The sequence below is a fragment of the Oncorhynchus masou genome, unplaced genomic scaffold (genome assembly GCF_036934945.1).
Source record: "Oncorhynchus masou masou isolate Uvic2021 unplaced genomic scaffold, UVic_Omas_1.1 unplaced_scaffold_1323, whole genome shotgun sequence".
In the NCBI taxonomy this organism is placed as follows: Eukaryota; Metazoa; Chordata; class Actinopteri; order Salmoniformes; family Salmonidae; genus Oncorhynchus; species Oncorhynchus masou.
The window spans coordinates 63,473-78,875 of NW_027003099.1; the positions used below are offsets into that span (position 1 = coordinate 63,473).

Genomic DNA, 15,403 nt, shown 5'->3' on the forward strand with positions numbered 1-15,403 from the left:
CTAGTGGCGCGTAGCCTAGTGATTAGTATGGGGTGGCAGGTAGCCTAGTGGTTAGAGGCAGTTAGCCTAGTGGTTAGAGGCAGTTAGCCTAGTGGTTAGTATGGGGTGGCAGGTAGCCTAGTGGTTAGAGGCAGTTAGCCTAGTGGTTAGAGGCAGTTAGCCTAGTGGTTAGAGGCAGTTAGCCTAGTGGTTAGTATGGGGTGGCAGGTAGCCTAGTGGTTAGAGGCAGTTAGCCTAGTGGTTAGAGGCAGTTAGCCTAGTGGTTAGTATGGGGTGGCAGGTAGCCTAGTGGTTAGAGGCAGTTAGCCTAGTGGTTAGTATGGGGTGGCAGGTAGCCTAGTGGTTAGAGGCAGTTAGCCTAGTGGTTAGAGGCAGTTAGCCTAGTGGTTAGTATGGGGTGGCAGGTAGCCTAGTGGTTAGAGGCAGTTAGCCTAGTGGTTAGAGGCAGTTAGCCTAGTGGTTAGAGGCAGTTAGCCTAGTGGTTAGTATGGGGTGGCAGGTAGCCTAGTGGTTAGAGGCAGTTAGCCTAGTGGTTAGAGGCAGTTAGCCTAGTGGTTAGAGGCAGTTAGCCTAGTGGTTAGTATGGGGTGGCAGGTAGCCTAGTGGTTAGAGGCAGTTAGCCTAGTGGTTAGAGGCAGTTAGCCTAGTGGTCAGAGGCAGTTAGCCTAGTGGTTAGTATGGGGTGGCAGGTAGCCTAGTGGTTAGAGGCAGTTAGCCTAGTGGTTAGAGGCAGTTAGCCTGCTGGTTAGTATGGGGTGGCAGGTAGCCTAGTGGTTAGAGGCAGTTAGCCTAGTGGTTAGTATGGGGTGGCAGGTAGCCTCGTGGTTAGTATGGGGTGGCAGTTAGCCTAGTGGTTAGTATGGGGTGGCAGGTAGCCTCGTGGTTAGAGGTAGTTAGCCTAGTGGTTAGAGGCAGTTAGCCTGCTGGTTAGTATGGGGTGGCAGGTAGCCTAGTGGTTAGAGGCAGTTAGCCTAGTGGTTAGTATGGGGTGGCAGGTAGCCTCGTGGTTAGTATGGGGTGGCAGTTAGCCTAGTGGTTAGTATGGGGTGGCAGTTAGCCTCGTGGTTAGAGGCAGTTAGCCTAGTGGTTAGAGGCAGTTAGCCTAGTGGTTAGTATGGGGTGGCAGGTAGCCTCGTGGTTAGCGTGTGGTGCCGGCAACTGAAAGGTTGCTGGATTGAATCCCGGAGCTGAAAAGGTACAAATCTGTTGCTCTGCCCCTGAACAAGGCAGTTAACCCACTGTTCCTAGACAGTTAACCCACTGTTCCTTGGCCGTCATTGTGAATAAGTATTTGTTCTTAACTGCCTTGCCTAGTTAAATAAAGGTAAATAATAATGGATACCAAAAGAAATGTGGTTAACTCACATTATCTGGTGTTAGAATCTGTAGTTAAGAGAATCTATGCATTTGTTCCTGTTCTTTCATTCAGAGTCGTTGAGTTGAGCTCCATTTTGTTCTCTGAACACATAGATAGTGTTACAACTACATCATAATGAATTGTCTACTTCTTAAATGACTTTGTGTAAATTCTGATATGAAAGGGTGATTTACGCAATCGATGTAAAAATGTATTTTTTATTTAACTAGACAAGTCGTTCAAGAACAAATTCTTATTTACAATGACAGCCTACCCCGGCCAAACCCTCCACTTACCCGGACGACGCTAGGCCATTTGGCGTCACCCTATGGGACGATCACAGCCGGTTGTAATACAGCCCGGGATCGAACCAAGGTCTGTGGTGACACTGGCGATGCAGTGCCTTAGACCGCTGCACACCTCAAGATGTGATGTTGCATTTGCATAACAGCATATCTGTTCTGCCAGTTTATTATGACCTCATAATGTGAATCAAAGATTTTTACAACTGACCCAAGATATGCCAGCCTGTCGTTTCCGATGGGAACAAATTAGTCATAGTGGGCGGAACAAGCAAGCAGGGAGCAGATCCTAGCTAGCTCGATCCTATTGGTACGTTCATTATTTGCATATTTCCGTTAGGGGATGCCTACGTTCCTAAACAACAAAACATTTTACAACTTTGGCAAAGGGTAAAATCAACAAAAATGTGTCCACTCCGTTTGTAACAAATTCTTGTTTGGGGAACAGAAGACTGTATTGAGATCAAATTATTCATAGATGAGAATTTACATAATCTCGGTCAAAATGAATCGCCCTCGATCTTCTCCACTGCCGTCCACTGGGCTTCTTCTCATCCCCATATTTGACCCAACCAGATGCTTCACATTTATACATCCGGTAAAATATCTGGCTCATTGTTCTATCTGTGTTCAGATTATTTGATTGATTTGCCTGAAATATCCTGCTGCTCTGGCGTGCCCTCTGGCGGTAGGTAGGTTGGTGCATGGGCTTCATTACAGGTCACACGCAGAGAAACAGCAGCAGCGTCGATTTTCCGAAGATCCCCGATTCGGAGCTCGACTTTCCGGAAGATCCGGGTACTCGGCTTCATTACATTACAGGTCACATGAAGAGAAACAGCAGCAGCGTCGATTTTCCGAAGATTCCCGATTCGGAGATCGACTTTCCGGGAAGATCCGGGTACTGGGCTTCAACCTCAACATAACAGCAATGGCGGAGGCAGCAGCTTCAGCGGCTCCAGCAATACCAGGAACCTGGACCAAACACGTCACCTGCAGGTAACGACAAGACCCGGGGATCAATTTAGCACCACTATGTTGATGTTGTTCATGGTTTGTAACCAAGACGCCGGGGTTTTGGCCGTTTGTTAAGCGACTTTACAACGCCGTCTTTTGTGCTCCGGTAGCAAGCCCAGCTGTGTTTTGTTGTGATACAGGCAGCCGATGGTAAAACTGGTTCGTCCTGCAGTTGAGACATTATTAACTAGAGAGATATTCCCCCATACGATTCAAAGTGAAACACAGTAACATCCGCAATGGCAACACAACAGGAAAACGCATGGAAAACCAGCGGCAAACAGACACTGAATTCAATATAATTAAACCATTTTATGATTTTAATATGATAATATTTATCAGCCAAACACTGAAATGATTCCGGGGGGTGTAAATATGGTTGGATATTTCGCAGAGCTCGCATTCCTCGACCAAAGATGAAATGCGGTAGAGACAACCAGCTAACTCGCTAGAATTATATAAGCCAGTGTTTACTTTGTTATCTAATGTTAATTACACTCTGAACGTGGTCATCAACGCCACTTCTGTAATAGTGCTACTGTGTTTACTAGTTATCCACTGGTCTTTGAATTCCGCTGGATATTAGTTGTCGTTACACCAATGGAGTATTGAGTCAAAGCTCCTGAAATATTGGTATCATTTAGGCCTTTATTTTGTCGCAAGTGATTAAAAAAATAATAATATTGATAACAGGAAGAATTGTTTTTAGTCTTCATATTCCCACAGTAACGTTTTACAGCGAGCATCATCGTTTGGTTCAAAAGCTACATTCAGGCTGTTTGTTTGAACACCTCTGTTGTAATCGACGTGAAATAACTTCAACAGACATTTTCAATTTTGTCTTTCCATTTCGCAGGTATTTCAACAGAGCAAATTTCAAATCATTTGTGTGACTTTTTTGTCTTTTGGTTTATTCGCAGGTATTTCATGCATGGGCTTTGCAAAGAAGGCATCAACTGTCGATATTCCCATGATCTCAACACCAGTCAACCAGCTGCAGCTATGATTTGCAAGTTCTTTCAGAAAGGAAACTGTGTGTTCGGCGACCGATGCAGGTAAACCTTATTTAAAGTTTAATATGTTCCTTGTATGTGGTGGGCCATAGCAAGCCCCCTTGTAGGTAGTGGGCCATAGCAAGCCCCTTTGTAGGTGGTGGGCCATAACAAGCTGCCTGGTAGGTGGTGGGCCATAGCAAGCCCCCTTGTATGTGGTGGGCCATAGCAAGCTGCCTTGTAGGTGGTGGGCCATAACAAGCTGCCTTGTAGGTGGTGGGCCATAGCAAGCTATCTGGTAGGTGGTGGGCCATAGCAAGCTGCCTGGTAGGTGGTGGGCCATAGCAAGCTGCCTTGTAGGTGGTGGGCCATAACAAGCTATCTGGTAGGTGGTGGGCCATAGCAAGCTGCCTTGTAGGTGGTGGGCCATAGCAAGCTGCCTTGTAGGTGGTGGGCCATAGCAAGCTGCCTTGTAGGTGGTGGGCCATAGCAAGCTGCCTGGTAGGTGGTGGGCCATAGCAAGCTGCCTGGTAGGTGGTGGGCCATAACAAGCTATCTGGTAGGTGGTGGGCCATAGCAAGCCCCCTTGTAGGTGGTGGGCCATAGCAAGCTGCCTTGTAGGTGGTGGGCCATAGCAAGCTGCCTGGTAGGTGGTGGGCCATAGCAAGCTGCCTGGTAGGTGGTGGGCCATAGCAAGCTGCCTTGTAGGTGGTGGGCCATAACAAGCTATCTGGTAGGTGGTGGGCCATAGCAAGCCCCCTTGTAGGTGGTGGGCCATAGCAAGCCCCCTTGTAGGTGGTGGGCCATAGCAAGCTATCTGCTTTAGTTTTTGAGATTATAGAACTGAGTTATTTGGTGCTTTTTGAGGTCGGGTCAGATATTTACATGAAATTGCGTTACAATTATTTTAGAGCTTTTCATGGAAATTCCAAAGCCCAAAAGAGTGAACATTCAATTGCCAAAACATTACAAATATTCCATTGTCTCTAAGTTCCACATTGGGTAGATGTCAATGAAATTATAAATATTTCAGTTTTGGATATTACTTAGTTATCTTTAATGACTTATTTTTCATTCCTTAAAGTAGCCTGATCACCTCATCTCTGTTCAGGCTGTAGCAGCCAGCCAGGCTGTCTAACTTTGTCCTGCCCACACTGTACTGCCTGTAGTCTGTACTCATTCTACTTAGCTAGCCTGCCCACACTGTACTGTCTGTACTCATTCTACTTAGCTAGCCTGCCCACACTGCACTGCCTGTAGTCTGTACTCATTCTACTTAGCTAGCCTGCCCACACTGTACTGCCTGTACTCATTCTACTTAGCTAGCCTGCCCACACTGCACTGCCTGTAGTCTGTACTCATTCTACTTAGCTAGCTTGCCCACACTGTACTGCCTGTAGTCTGTAGTCATTCTACTTAGCTAGCTTGCCCACACTGCACTGCCTGTAGTCTGTAGTCATTCTACTTAGCTAGCCTGCCCACACTGTACTGCCTGTAGTCTGTACTCATTCTACTTAGCTAGCCTGCCCACACTGCACTGCCTGTAGTCTGTACTCATTCTACTTAGCTAGCCTGCCCACACTGCACTGCCTGTAGTCTGTACTCATTCTACTTAGCTAGCCTGCCCACACTGTACTGTCTGTACTCATTCTACTTAGCTAGCCTGCCCACACTGTACTGTCTGTACTCATTCTACTTAGCTAGCCTGCCCACACTGTACTGTCTGTACTCATTCTACTTAGCTAGCTTGCCCACACTGCACTGCCTGTAGTCTGTAGTCATTCTACTTAGCTAGCCTGCCCACACTGTACTGTCTGTACTCATTCTACTTAGCTAGCTTGCCCACACTGTACTGTCTGTACTCATTCTACTTAGCTAGCTTGCCCACACTGCACTGCCTGTAGTCTGTACTCATTCTACTTAGCTAGCCTGCCCACACTGCACTTCCTGTAGTCTGTACTCATTCTACTTAGCTAGCCTGCCCACACTGCACTTCCTGTAGTCTACTCATTCTACTTAGCTAGCCTGCCCACACTGTACTGCCTGTAGTCTGTACTCATTCTACTTAGCTAGCCTGCCCACACTGTACTGCCTGTAGTCTGTACTCATTCTACTTAGCTAGCCTGCCCACACTGCACTTCCTGTAGTCTGTACTCATTCTACTTAGCTAGCCTGCCCACACTGTACTGCCTGTAGTCTGTACTCATTCTACTTAGCTAGCCTGCCCACACTGTACTGTCTGTAGTCTGTACTCATTCTACTTAGCTAGCCTGCCCACACTGTACTGCCTGTAGTCTGTACTCATTCTACTTAGCTAGCCTGCCCACACTGTACTGTCTGTAGTCTGTAGTCATTCTACTTAGCTAGCCTGCCCACACTGTACTGCCTGTAGTCTGTACTCATTCTACTTAGCTAGCCTGCCCAAGTATGGCTGCAGAGCTGTCTGAAACTCATTGTACTAGTTCTTCATAGTAGATGAGGTATACTTTCACAAACTGTCTCTGTCCCTGTCGTTGTTGTGTGAGTTTCTCTCTCATGTGCTCTGAGTGTATCTAGCCCAACGTAGCAGGCGTAGAAAGTGTATCCGTCCAAAGATCTGTTAACATTGATGAGATGCTCATGTCCCCGGCCCTAACAATGGCAGTCATTGTCCCAAAGGCAGGAAGGCAAGCTGACAAGCTTAGATCCAAAATAAGCCCATAGAAAGTCGTTGTACTTATTTTTCTAAGAGTAAAACATCTCGCATTCGCCTCTTTCTCTCTGATCACTCTCTGAGTCGGACAAAAAAAATGGCGCAATGAATTATGGTCATTGTAGGTAATTACCACATTTCTGCGCTAAACTAGGTTGAATATTTGCTTAATGAAATCTACCACTTCCTACATCGTTCCTAACTTAATTTGAGAGAAATCTGGGAAATCATTTGATTTCTCTCTAGAGAAACTGCGTGTTGGGCTCACAAACACCAGAACGAAATGGAATTCAAGTCATTGAATCAATGTCGGTCAATTTGTTTAAAAAATAAATAAATAATGAAAAAACCTAATGTTGGTTAACCACTCAGCACTACTGTGGAGGGAGGAGCTTGTTTTTACATTTTGTGTATATTTATTTATTCTGAACAAATTTCTGATTGGCAAAGTCAATTTTTGCAAATTATTTCAAAGTACTTAAGTTTGCTAGCTGGACAGGCAAACGCCGTGGAGTACTAAACTGTAAACCAATCAGAACTTGTGTACTCTCCATGGTACTACGTCTGCCAATCACGGAAGGTGGTATCGAGGTCCTGGATGGCAGGGAGCTCGGCCCCAGTGATGTACTGGGCTGTATACACTACCCTCTGACACTGCCTGGTATAGAGGTCCTGGATGGCAGGGAGCTCTGCCCCAGTGATGTACTGGGCTGTATACACTACCCTCTGACACCGCCTGGTATCGAGGTCCTGGATGGCAGGAAGCTCTGCCCCAGTGATGTACTGGGCTGTATACACTACCCTCTGACACTGCCTGGTATAGAGGTCCTGGATGGCAGGAAGCTCTGCCCCAGTGATGTACTGGGCTGTATACACTACCCTCTGACACCGCCTGGTATCGAGGTCCTGGATGGCAGGAAGCTCGGCCCCAGTGATGTACTGGGCTGTATACACTACCCTCTGACACCGCCTGGTATCGAGGTCCTGGATGGCAGGAAGCTCGGCCCCAGTGATGTACTGGGCTGTCCACACTACCCTCTGACACTGCCTGGTATAGAGGTCCTGGATGGCAGGAAGCTCGGCCCCAGTGATGTACTGGGCTGTATACACTACCCTCTGACACCGCCTGGTATAGAGGTCCTGGATGGCAGGGAGCTCTGCCCCAGTGATGTACTGGGCTGTATACACTACCCTCTGTAGTGCCTTGCGGTCGGATGCCAAGAATGATAAAGACCGTTCATATTGCATTCTGCATACTTCAAGTGCACTCAAACAGATATCTTATTTCAGTCTTTGGGAGCTTCAGTTAACACACTGACAGCCGATCAAAGGCTGTGTTTACATCTTAGATGCAGGCCATTGGCTGCAGGATACAGTATGTTTAGTATTGACGGCAGTAGGATACATTAGGTTTAGTATTGACTGAGACGGCAGTAGGATACAGTAGGTTTAGTATTGACGGATACAGTATGTTTTAGTATTGACGGAGACGGCAGTAGGATACAGTAGGTTTAGTATTGACGGATACAGTATGTTTTAGTATTGACGGAGACGGCAGTAGGATACAGTAGGTTTAGTATTGACGGATACAGTATGTTTTAGTATTGACTGAGACGGCAGTAGGATACATTGGGTTTAGTATTGACTGAGACGGCAGTAGGATACAGTAGGTTTAGTATTGACGGAGACGGCAGTAGGATACAGTAGGTTTAGTATTGACGGAGACGGCAGTAGGATACAGTAGGTTTAGTATTGACGGAGACGGCAGTAGGATACAGTATGTTTAGTATTGACGGAGGCGGCAGTAGGATACAGTAGGTTTAGTATTGACGGAGGTGGCAGTAGGATACAGTAGGTTTAGTATTGACGGAGACGGCAGTAGGATACAGTATGGTTTAGTATTGACGGAGACGGCAGTAGGATACAGTATGGTTTAGTATTGACGGAGACGGCAGTAGGATACAGTAGGTTTAGTATTGACGGAGACGGCAGTAGGATACAGTAGGTTTAGTATTGACGGAGACGGCAGTAGGATACAGTAGGTTTAGTATTGACGGAGACGGCAGTAGGATACAGTAGGTTTAGTATTGACGGAGACGGCAGTAGGATACAGTAGGTTTAGTATTGACGGAGACGGCAGTAGGATACAGTATGGTTTAGTATTGACGGAGACGGCAGTAGGATACAGTAAGTTTAGTATTGACGGAGACGGCAGTAGGATACAGTATGTTTAGTATTGACGGAGACGGCAGTAGGATACAGTATGTTTAGTATTGACGGAGACGGCAGTAGGATACAGTATGTTTAGTATTGACGGAGACGGCAGTAGGATACAGTATGTTTAGTATTGACGGAGACGGCAGTAGGATACAGTAGGTTTAGTATTGACGGAGACGGCAGTAGGATACAGTAGGTTTAGTATTGACGGAGACGGCAGTAGGATACAGTATGTTTTAGTATTGACGGATACAGTATGTTTAGTATTGACAGAGACGGCAGTAGGATACAGTATGTTTAGTATTGACGGAGACGGCAGTAGGATACAGTAGGTTTAGTATTGACGGAGACGGCAGTAGGATACAGTAGGTTTAGTATTGACGGAGACGGCAGTAGGATACAGTAGGTTTAGTATTGACGGAGACGGCAGTAGGATACAGTAGGTTTAGTATTGACGGAGACGGCAGTAGGATACAGTATGTTTAGTATTGACGGAGACGGCAGTAGGATACAGTAGGTTTAGTATTGACGGAGACGGCAGTAGGATACAGTAGGTGTAGTATTGACGGAGACGGCAGTAGGATACAGTAGGTTTAGTATTGACGGAGACGGCAGTAGGATACAGTATGTTTAGTATTGACGGAGACGGCAGTAGGATACAGTAGGTTTAGTATTGACGGAGACGGCAGTAGGATACAGTAGTTTTAGTATTGACGGATACAGTATGTTTAGTATTGACTGAGACGGCAGTAGGATACAGTATGTTTTAGTATTGACGGATACAGTATGTTTAGTATTGACTGAGACGGCAGTAGGATACAGTATGCTTAGTATTGACTGATACGGCAGTAGGATACAGTATGTTTAGTATTGACGGATACAGTATGTTTTAGTATTGACTGAGACGGCAGTAGGATACAGTATGTTTTAGTATTGACGGATACAGTATGTTTAGTATTGATTGAGACGGCAGTAGGATACAGTATGTTTTAGTATTGACTGAGACAGTATGTTTTAGTATTGACGGATACAGTATGTTTAGTATTGACTGAGACGGCAGTAGGATACAGTATGTTTAGTATTGACTGATACAGTATGTTTAGTATTGACTGATACAGTATGTTTAGTATTGACTGATACAGTATGTTTAGTATTGACTGAGACAGTATGTTTTGGTATTGACGGATACAGTATGTTTAGTATTGACTGAGACAGTATGTTTAGTATTGACTGAGACAGTATGTTTTGGTATTGACGGATACAGTATGTTTAGTATTGACTGAGACGGCAGTAGGATACAGTATGTTTTAGTATTGACGGATACAGTATGTTTAGTATTGACGGATACAGTATGTTTAGTATTGACTGAGACGGCAGTAGGATACAGTATGTTTAGTATTGACGGATACAGTATGTTTAGTATTGACGGAGACAGCAGTAGGATACAGTATGTTTTAGTATTGACTGATACAGTATGTTTTAGTATTGACTGTGACTGGTCAGTCAGCTTTTCTTCTGAGAACCGTTAGCAGGCTATATAGTGGAATTCTCTTCTGGGGAATCATCTGACACCTAAGAACGTAACGCCACGAAACACCGCAGCGGTTTCCTCATGTCAACATGTTGTTCACGTTGCTTGCATGCACATGTCCATACCAGGGATCAGGCTAGAGATCATTAAGGGCCCTGGTAATGGGACAACATCTGCCGTCATACCAGCCTCCTGATGGAGACATGGATTACCCAGAGCACACTGCGCCTCCAGCTGCTGTTTCTTCATCTGCCTATGTTTTCTCTCGTCGTCCGAGAGCATCTGGGTCATGGCGGTTTTGGCACAGGGCTACTCGTTTCTCCTAAGTGGAGATTCTCTCACCTGTCCATCTCCTCATTTTAAATGCTGTCACTGTCACTTGTCCTCTGAAGCGTAACATTATCTATCTCCCACCTGAGGGGTATAGCAGGAAGCAATATAGAGCGACTTAGAAAACCTTCCCAGCTTCAGTGACCTTCACATTCCAGGTCAGGCAAGCAGGCTATGGTGTGAAGCAGGCGATGGTGTGAAGCAGGCTCTTAGAAGTGGCGTCTTTATTATCGGTGCTGCTATCTTTGGTGTGCTTATCTTATCCATGCACAGGTGCTTCTTTTCCTACACCTTTTCCGATATTAAGTCATGCAAAAGTGGTACATTGCATGAAGTTTTAAAATGTGTTGTGTCATTACTAAATGTGTAATGTTATATATTATACATGACTAACACCCAAAAAAAATCACTCATAAATTTTTTAAATATTTAATCAGTCATCTTCCTCAAATTAAGGGGATGCAATCTTTGCAAGCGGGAGGTAATTAGATTTTAATTGGTTCTCAACTCGCGGGTCAGTCATTTTGTTCAGGGTAAGTGGAGTTAGCCGTGTGTTAACCTGCCCCAGAGCAGGTTCGTTCTGAAGAACTCGTTGCCATAGAAACGCACTAGGCTAACATTTCAGCCACTTTTGTATGACCAGTTATCCCGAGTTGAACTCAGTCGCCTCGCTAACTCCTCAAACCTGCTTCGTAGGATACCCCTCTGGTGCTCTTGGAGAGTTCCTCAATGAGCCTGACATCTTGAGGAGCTCATTTCCTGACGATGGCTCACCACTCATCGTACTTGGTAACTTCAACCCTCCCGACGGCTGACTTCAATTGATTTCTCTCCCCCGCTTTCTTTCCAGTCCTTTCCTCTTTGACGTCACCCTTTCCCAGTCACCTCCCACTCACAAGGCAATACGCTTGACCTCATCTTCACTAGAGGCTGATCGCCTGCCAAACCCACTGCACCCCCCCTACTACTCTCCTCTCCATCTCTCCCCCAGCCACTACCCATATGGTCATGCTATGCCGCATTCTTCGCCCCCTCTCTCTCCCCCACTACTCTCTCCTCTTCTCTCCTATCCTCTCTTCCTTCTGCTAAATGCTTCTCCCTCTTGTCTCCTGACTCTGCCTCTTCGGCCCTACTCTCTTCTTTGTTAGACTCTCTGTCCCCTTTCTTCCTGGCCCGACCTCCTGGCTGAGTGACTCGCTGAGCGGAAATGGAGGGAAATGTAACTTCTGGAGGGCCTATCATCCTTCCACTCTACTTTCTCCTCCTCTGTTTGCGCTGCTGAAGCTGCTTTTTATCACCCTACATTTCAAGCTTCTTCCTTCAACCCTGAAACTCTTCTCCACTTTCTCCTCCCTCTCTGTGGAGGACTTTGTCAACCACTTTGAAACAAAATGGTTGACTACAGCCGCTCCTCATTCACTCAGCCTACGGAGTCCAGTGGTCCCACTCACATAGATCTCCCCTCAAGAAACCAACACTCAACATCTATTACGTCAAACTACAGACCGTTATTCTATTCTTTCCAAAACGCTTGAAGGGGGGGGTCTTCTCTGACCAACTCTCTCGTTATCTCTCTCAGAACGATCTTCTTGACCCTAACCAGTCAGGCTTCAAGACGGGTCACTCAACCGAGACTGCTCTTCTCTCTGTCACAGAGGTTCTCCGCTCTGCCAAAGCTGACTCCTCTCTCTCTCTCCTCTGTTCTCATCCTCCTAAATCTATCTGCTGCCTTTGACACCGTGAACCATCCGATCCAACTTTCTACCTTTTTAGAGGGTTCTGCATTTCAGACTTTGCACCCTCCTGGATTGCGTCCTACCCGGCAAGCCGCTCCTACCAGGTGATGTTGAGTGGATTTGAATCTGCACCACTTACTAGTGGTGTCCCCCAGGGCTTGGTTCTAGGCCCTCTCTTTTCTCTTCAAGTCACTCGGCTCTGTCATCCTCACATGGCCTCTCCTATCATTGCTAAGCGGATGACACTCAACTACTTTTATCCTCCCTCCCCCTTCTGACACCCAGGTGGCGACGCGCATCTCTGCGTGCCTGGCAGACATCTCAGCTTCGATGTCGGCCCACCACTTGAACCTCGACAAAACAGAGCTGCTCTTCCTCTCTCCCGGGGAAGGTCTGCTCACTCCAAGACCCCCTGAAATGTATCCAGAGCGCCGCAGTCGCCTGGTGTTCAAACCTTCTCCCATGTCGCCACGCTCCTCCGTACACTCCACTGGTTTCCAGTCGTATCTCACATCTTCAAGACCCTGGTGCTCGCCTACGGAGCAGCAAGGGGAACCTCACCTTCAGGCTCAAACCCTACATCCCAACGCAAGCACTCCATTCCGCCACCTCTGGTCTCTGTGCTCTCCCACCCATACAGGAGTGCAGCACCCTCTCAACCCAGTCAAATCTCTTCTCTGTCCTGGCACCCCAATGGTGGAACAAGCCCCCCCCCCCCTAAAGTCAGGACAGTGGGGTAAATGGGATGTGTTGTTGTCCCTCCTAGCTATCTGGAGATGAATGTACTGACTATGACTGGTCCACCTAGCTATCTGGAGATGAATGCAATAACTGTAAGTCTCTCTAGATAAGAGTGTCTGCTAAATGACTGACATGTAAAACATTAGCCTGGTCCCAGATGGAAAACATTAGCCCGGTCCCAGATGGAAAACATTAGCCCGGTCCCAGATGGAAAACATTAGCCCGGTCCCAGATGGATAACATTAGCCTGGTCCCAGATGGAAACCATTAGCCCGGTCCCAGATGGAAACCATTAGCCCGGTCCCAGATGGAAAACATTAGCCCGGTCCCAGATGGAAAACATTAGCCCGGTCCCAGATGGATAACATTAGCCCGGTCCCAGATGGAAAACATTAGCCCGGTCCCAGATGGAAAACATTAGCCCGGTCCCAGATGGAAAACATTAGCCCGGTCCCAGATGGAAAACATTAGCCCGGTCCCAGATGGAAAACATTAGCCCGGTCCCAGATGGAAAACATTAGCCCGGTCCCAGATGGAAAACATTAGCCCGGTCCCAGATGGAAAACATTAGCCCGGTGCCAGATGGAAAACATTAGCCCGGTCCCAGATGGAAAACATTAGCCCGGTGCTAGATGTTAAACATTAGCCCGGTGCTAGATGTTTGAGGTCTTGCCAACTCCTATGGTTGGTCATTACAATGACCGTTGGAGTGGGCAAGATTGTCCAAACCGCCCAGGCTCGCTAGGTCAACATGACAATTACCCAACAACTCAGAACACTCCAAATCAAACACCCATATTTACATTGTGTTCTGAGGAAGTCAGACTGCCCTACAATGTCTCTTACTGTGTAAATAATCTTGGGTTGTAATTCTATCCGGTGTTGTTGTGTTACTCCTAGGAATGTTTGTCCAAGCAAGGCCTTTCATGGTGTTATCTGTTTTAAAAACAAAATGGCCGGCTGGGAAATGGGCTTGAGACTGAAATGGCGCCGAGTAGACATGTTTTAATTGTGCCGAGTTGAGACACTCCTTTGAGGAGTCGTATGTATTATGTGAAGTGAGAGTTTTGTAATGGGCTAGCAGGTACGAGTAAACATTTTTAAATGGACTACTATTTGACTACTATTTGCGGTTTTTTTTTTTTTAATATATTTTTTTAACAATAGGCTAAACCAATGATATCCAGGAGCCACGATGCAGGCATATATATATATATATATATATATATGACTCCTCATTGAGTCTTTAAACCAGAACACGAGTTCAACCAGTTAATTCAGACAGCGTCTCTCTCTCTCCTATTGGTCTGCTTTTAGCAGCATCCCCATAGTAACCATCCCATAGTTACCGCTGCTAGCATGCTCCCAGGTCAACTGTCTGTTTACAGAATTTGTCTGTGTCCCCAAAAAGGCTCCCCCTTTCCCTATTTAGTGCACTACTTTTGACCCAGGGCCCTTATCAAATGTAGTGCTCTATATCGGGGATAAGGGTGCTATTTGGGATGCACTCAATTTGCTTTTGTTAGCCGTCTAGCCGAGATGGTAATAACAAGGATTTGCATAGTCCATACATAGGCTGCTGACTCTGTGAGCATTTGCCTTCTAGCTTTCCCACTGAGACGGCTTAGACCAGAACCGGTGTAGCATTGACCTGATGTTATGTAACTAGACCTAAAGGAGGACTTGAACATGTGTAGCATTGACCTGTTGGTATGTAACTAGACCTAAAGGAGGACTTGAACATGTGTAGCATTGACATGTTGGTATGTAACTAGACCTAAAGGAGGACTTGAACATGTGTAGCATTGACCTGATGTTATGTAACTAGACCTGAAGGAGGACTTGAACATGTGTAGCATTGACCTGATGTTGTTATGTAACTAGACCTAAAGGAGGACTTGAACATGTGTAGCATTGACCTGATGGTATGTAACTAGACCTAAAGGAGGACTTGAACATGTGTAGCATTGACCTGTTGGTATGTAACTAGACCTGAAGGAGGACTTGAACATGTGTAGCATTGACCTGTTGGTATGTAACTAGACCTGAAGGAGGACTTGAACAGTCAGCATTGACCTGATGTTATGTAACTAGACCTAAAGGAGGACTTGAACATGTGTAGCGTTGACCTGATGTTATGTAACTAGACCTAAAGGAGGACTTGAACATGTGTAGCATTGACCTGTTGGTATGTAACTAGACCTGAAGGAGGACTTGAACATGGTAGCATTGACCTGATGTTGGTATGGGATTCCTCAGTCAGTCCATATGTTGTTATTCTATAGGGGGCGAGAGGAGGGAGGAAGAAGAGTTAGGGGGAGTTAGGAGGAAAGGGGGCTAGAGGAGGGAGGAAGGTCCATATGATGGATGTATCAGCTCTCATTATTCTATAGGATGGATGGAGAGAACTGAGGGCAGGATGCAGGAACTGCAGGGCAGGATGGAGAGAGAACTGCAGGGCAGGATGGAGAGAGAACTGCAGGGCAGG

The 15,403-nt window shown here is 46.3% G+C and overlaps 1 pseudogene; it reads left to right on the plus strand.

Moving 5' to 3' along the window:
• Positions 1–2,353: 2,353 nt before the first annotated feature.
• LOC135530349 (probable E3 ubiquitin-protein ligase makorin-1) overlaps positions 2,354–15,403 on the plus strand; it is a 49,280-nt pseudogene continuing 36,230 nt past the window's right edge.